The sequence below is a fragment of the Corythoichthys intestinalis genome, chromosome 2 (assembly GCF_030265065.1).
Source record: "Corythoichthys intestinalis isolate RoL2023-P3 chromosome 2, ASM3026506v1, whole genome shotgun sequence".
NCBI classification, from domain to species: domain Eukaryota; kingdom Metazoa; phylum Chordata; class Actinopteri; order Syngnathiformes; family Syngnathidae; genus Corythoichthys; species Corythoichthys intestinalis.
The window spans coordinates 63,133,884-63,139,883 of record NC_080396.1 but is presented as its reverse complement, the minus strand read 5'-3'; the positions used below and the strand labels follow the sequence as shown (position 1 = coordinate 63,139,883).

At 39.6% G+C, this 6,000-nt stretch overlaps 1 protein-coding gene across 1 annotated transcript in view; it reads left to right on the top strand.

Moving 5' to 3' along the window:
- Positions 1–2,731: 2,731 nt before the first annotated feature.
- The window catches only part of sgk2a (serum/glucocorticoid regulated kinase 2a), a 31,767-nt gene continuing 28,498 nt past the window's right edge, over positions 2,732–6,000 (top strand). Inside the window, exon 1 of the mRNA XM_057830619.1 lies at positions 2,732–2,809. The gene's annotated coding sequence lies outside the window, so the exon portion shown is untranslated. The remainder of the gene's footprint in view (positions 2,810–6,000) is intronic.

Sequence of the window (6,000 nt, the reverse complement as noted above, 5' to 3'; positions counted from 1 at the left end):
ACATATCGTGCTTGTTGAGTCATAGTCTGAAGGGTCCTGTAGGGGTCATTTGCATCAACCCTACAGCGCCAACTAGTGGCAATAGAAAGTCACTCATTTTTTAAAATATATGTCCAGTTCTTTTCAGGTTGGTCATTGTAGTTTCAAGACCTTTTAAAATACTTATTTTACGGCCCATGTCCACATGTCTCTGTCTGTTGCTGTGATGACCCTTTATTCGCTCCTTTTTTGTAGTCCTCTGTCCAATAGGGGTTTTTATCTCTTAGGTGTGTGAATGTAAAGAGGCAACTTTCGCGCATGTTAGGTTCTAATGAGATGATTAGAGAGGACGATCTGCCACCACCCTGACCTGCACACTGTCCGAGTTGCATGACGTCCGAGTTGCGCTAGATTGCGAGGGCCCGTTCAGTCCTGCTTGCAGGCCTAGTTAAATTTGAAATGCTTAAAAAACATCAAAATAGAATATATACAGGTATATGCACATATTTTTTCATATATATTTTTATTTTTTTTCATATATATATTTTTTTATTAGTATACTATGGGGAGAGAAAGAGAATAAACATGTCTTATATGTACAGTGCCTTGCAAAAGTATTCGGCCCCCTTGAATCTTGCAACCTTTCGCCACATTTCAGGCTTCAAACATAAAGATATGAAATTTAATTTTTTTGTCAAGAATCAACAACAAGTGGGACACAATCGTGAAGTGGAACAACATTTATTGGATAATTTAAACTTTTTTAACAAATAAAAAACTGAAAAGTGGGGCATGCAATATTATTCGGCCCCTTTACTTTCAGTGCAGCAAACTCACTCCAGAAGTTCAGTGAGGATCTCTGAATGATCCAATGTTGTCCTAAATGACTGATGATGATAAATAGAATCCACCAGTGTGTAATCAAGTCTCCGTATAAATGCACCTGCTCTGTGATAGTCTCAGGGTTCTGTTTAAAGTGCAGAGAGCATTATGAAAACCAAGGAACACACCAGGCAGGTCCGAGATACTGTTGTGGAGAAGTTTAAAGCCGGATTTGGATACAAAAAGATTTCCCAAGCATTAAACATCTCAAGGAGCACTGTGCAAGCCATCATATTCAAATGGAAGGAGCATCGGACCACTGTAAATCTACCAAGACCCGGCCGTCCTTCCAAACTTTCTTCTCAAACAAGGAGAAAACTGATCAGAGATGCAGCCAAGAGGCCCATGATCACTCTGGATGAACTGCAGAGATCTACAGCTGAGGTGGGAGAGTCTGTCCATAGGACAACAATCAGTCGTACACTGCACAAATCTGGCCTTTATGGAAGAGTGGCAAGAAGAAAGCCATTTCTCAAAGATGTCCATAAAAAGTCTCGTTTAAAGTTTGCCACAAGCCACCTGGGAGACACACCAAACATGTGGAAGAAGGTGCTCTGGTCAGATGAAACCAAAATTGAACTTTTTGGCCACAATGCAAAACGATATGTTTGGCATAAAAGCAACACAGCTCATCACCCTGAACACACCATCCCCACTGTCAAACATGGTGGTGGCAGCGTCATGGTTTGGGCCTGCTTTTCTTCAGCAGGGACAGGGAAGATGGTTAAAATTGACGGGAAGATGGATGCAGCCAAATACAGGAACATTCTGGAAGAAAACCTGTTGGTATCTGCACAAGACCTGAGACTGGGACGGAGATTTATCTTCCAACAGGACAATGATCCAAAACATAAAGCCAAATCTACAATGGAATGGTTCAAAAATAAACGTATCCAGGTGTTAGAATGGCCAAGTCAAAGTCCAGACCTGAATCCAATCGAGAATCTGTGGAAAGAGCTGAAGACTGCTGTTCACAAACACTCTCCATCCAACCTCACTGAGCTCGAGCTGTTTTGCAAGGAAGAATGGGCAAGAATGTCAGTCTCTCGATGTGCAAAACTGATAGAAACATACCCCAAGCGACTTGCAGCTGTAATTGGAGCAAAAGGTGGCGCTACAAAGTATTAACGCAAGGGGGCCGAATAATATTGCACGCCCCACTTTTCAGTTTATTTGTTAAAAAAGTTTAAATTATCCAATAAATTTTGTTCCACTTCACGATTGTGTCCCACTTGTTGTTGATTCTTGACAAAAAATTAAAATTTTATTTCTTTATGTTTGAAACCTGAAATGTGGCGAAAGGTTGCAAGGTTCAAGGGGGCCGAATACTTTTGCAAGGCACTGTATATCTTTCCAATGCTAAATCTGAATAAATACATTGAACACCATTTTTTTGTTTTTGTTTTGTTTATGTGGGGGTTTGGGGTAGGCTACTTCAAGGTTTTTCAGTTAACGCGGCTGGTTCTGGTTCCCATTTACTGCGAAAAAGAAGGGATCACTGTATTCTGTAGATTATGCTATGTAGACTTAAAACTATTTTATTTATTTTTTACCGGTGAAATTTATACTGGAGTACTGCAGATCAATACTGGGACACTTGCCCCAGTGAGATATGTCTGGCAACTCCCATGTTTTCAGGTGAACAGATTCTGTTCTGGGATGCTTTGCAGTACCTATTTGGGCAAATGACCGTTTAGACCTACATTCACACCAGTGCAACACATCCAAGCGTGATACTGTACTTTGAAAAATAAGTCTGTGAGAACCAAGAGAAACTAAACTGGACACAAACAAGTCACCCCGCCCAATGTTGAACAGCTTTCCATCAATCATTCACTCCTTTCAGGTGCACAACTGACCTGAGATCAGTCAGTGCTGGGCAAGCAGCTACCGCTGCTTACTTTTTAGTGAGCGCTTTCACACCTTGGTCGGCTTCCAGCACGCACAGGTGAGCACGGAGCACTCTATACATACTTACAAAACAGCACTATATACATAAATATGTACTTAAAAAGCTTATTTTTTGCTTTTGTGGGCTTTGAAGAATCACTTTACTGCTCATTTTTAATACATTTTCATTCAAGTGTGTTGATATTTTAAAATATTAATGTGGGGGTGTTTTGACATTTTTTTGTCAACTATAAGCAAATCTAGCTGGCTAAAATGAATGGCTTTGAGGCAAGCCCCAATGATGTTGTTTCGTTTCATGGCGACTCAGATTAGCAGATAGAACAAACCTTTGTACATTGTCGTTTTTTTGTTGCCAACGTCACTAATCTTCCCTTCAGGCTTAGAGTCTTGCTACTTTTTTTTCTTTTTTAAAAAGATTAATCATACCTAATTTCTCTCCATCATAGCTATCGCTATGATGGAGAGAAATTAGGTATGAGTTGATATTGGGTAAATGTCCTAAAATAATCAGATTTTTGCTGTTGATCAGAGTAATACATTTTTAATTAATTGAATTTATGTAACTCATTATTAGCATTTTTAGTTGGTTGATTCAGGAAAAAAATCAAATATGATTCTTAAACGAGTTTTTTAAATTATTAATTTATTTGAACTGTTTTCAACATTTTTATATTTGAAACATTGTAAATATAGTAATTGGACACTTTTATTTTGCGTATATCTATTTTTGGCTGGTACAATCATTTTGTATATGTGCACATGTATGTGTGTGTTCCAGTATGTTGTGACAGCGAAAAGAATGACCCAATATTTAGCATATAAACACACAAACTGTATTACTTATGCCCTGAAATCTGTTTGTGCTGGTCCAGCATCTTAAGTCCTTACTAACTAGACAGACCTGCTCTGCACACACTGTGCTCAGCACATTATTGGCCAAAAGCAGTGTTTCAATTTCCCGGCATACCACTTACAAGATTTCATGAACTCATCCTAATTTACTCCATTTTTACAACAAGGAGCAGAGGTATTCGCACCCCTTGTGATTTTGCAAGTTCACCCACTTAGAAAATAGGAAGAGGTCTGAAATTTTAATCATAGATGCATTTCCACTTATACAGACATAATCTAATAAAAAATAAAATTACGAAACGGACCTCACATTGTATGATTTTTCAATAATTTATTTGTAATTTACTGGGGTCATAGGTATTCACACTCCTGAGAATCAGCAATAATTATGACACTCAAAGAGTTGTCGGTCTACCTTTAAAAAAGTCCACCTTTACTCCATGAGTAACCACCCACCCACCACCCATTTGAGCTCTTTATTGTCACCTGTGCACCCCACAGTAAGTCATAATCCAACTGCTACCATGGGCAAGACCAGAGAGCTTCTGAAAGACAACAGAGAAAAAATTGTTGAGCTCCACAAAGCTGGAAAAGGCTATGGGACAGTTAGAAAGCAGCTGGGTGAGAATAAATCAACAGTTGCAGCAACTGTTTGAGAATGGAATAGGCAAAACATGACTAACAATTTACACTGCTGGCCAAAGGTATTGGCACCCCTGCAATGCTGTCAGATAATGCTCAATTTCTCCCAGAAAATGATCGTGATTACAAATGCTTTGGTAGTAATATCTTCATTGATTTCACTTGCAATGAAAAAACACAAAAAAGGAAGGAAAAAAAAAAGTGATTTTACACAAAACTCCTAAAAATGGGCTGGACAAAAGTATTGGCACACTTTGAAAAATCATGTGATGCTTCTGTAATTTGTGTAATTAATAGCACCTGTTACTTACCTGTGGCACATAACAGGTGGTGGCAATAAGTAAATCACACTTGCAGCCAGTTAAAATGGATTCAAGTTGACTCAACTTCTGTCCTGTGTCATTGTGTGTACCACATTGAGCATGGAGAAGAAAGAAGAACTGTTTGAGGACTTAATAAGCAAATTTGTGAGGAAGCATGGGCAATCTCAAGGCTACTAATCTATCTCCAAAGACCTGAATGTTCCTGTGCCCACCGTACGCAGTGTCATCAATAAGTGTAAAGCCCATGGCACTGTGGCTAACCTCCCTAGATGTGGACGTAAAGAAAAATTGACGAGAGATTTCAACGAAAGATTGTGCGGATGGTGGATAAAGAACCTGTACTTACATCTAAACAAGTTCAAGCTGTCCTTCAGTCCGAGGGTACAACAGTGTCAACCCGTACTATCCATCGGCGTCTGAATGAAAAGGGACTCTATGGTTGGATGACCAAGAAGACACCACTTCTAACCCAGAGACATAAAAAAGCCAGGCTAGATGTTTGCCAAAACTTACCTGAGAAAGCCAAAAATATTTTTGGAAGAATTCTCTGGTCAGATGAGACAAAAGTAGAGCTTTTGGAGAAAAGGCATCAACATTGAGTCTAGAGGGTAAAAAAACAAGGCCTTCAAAGAAAAGAACACGGTCCCCACAGTCAAACATGGCGGAGGTTTCCTGATGTTTTGGGGTTGCTTGGCTACCTCTTGCACTGGACTGCTTGACCGTGTGCATAGCATTATGAAATCTGAAGACTACCAACAAATTTTGCTGCATTATATAGGGCCCAGTGTGAGAAAGCAGGGTCTACCTCAGAAGTCATGGGTCTTCCAGCAGGACAATGACCCAAAAAACACCTCAAAAAGCACTAGAAAATGGTATGAGAGAAAGCACTGGATACTTGAAGAGGTGGCCAACAATTAGTACAGACCTGAATCCCATAGAACACCTGTGGAGAGATCTGAAAATGGCAGTTTGGAGAAGGAACCCTTTAAATCTCGACCTTGAGCAGTTGGTCTTGAGAAGAATAGTCTAAAATTCCAGCAGAGCATTGTAAGAAACTCATTGATGGATACCGGGAGCGGTTGTTTACAGTAATTTTGTCTAAAGGTTGTGTTACCAAGCTTTAGACTGAGGGTGCCAATACTTTTGTCCGGCCCATTTTTGGAGTTTTGTGTAAAATGATAATGATTTTATTTTATTTTTTTAATGTCGGAGAAATTGAGCATTATCTGACAGAATTGCATGGGTGCCAATACTTTTGGCCAGCAGTGTACCTCAGAATGGGGCTCCATGTTAAATCTCTCCTTGGTGGGGAATCACTTGTAATGAGAAAAGTGAGATCTCAGCCTAGAACTACACGGCAGGAGCTGGTCAATGACCCGATGAGAGCTAGATGCACAGTTTCAAAGACAAA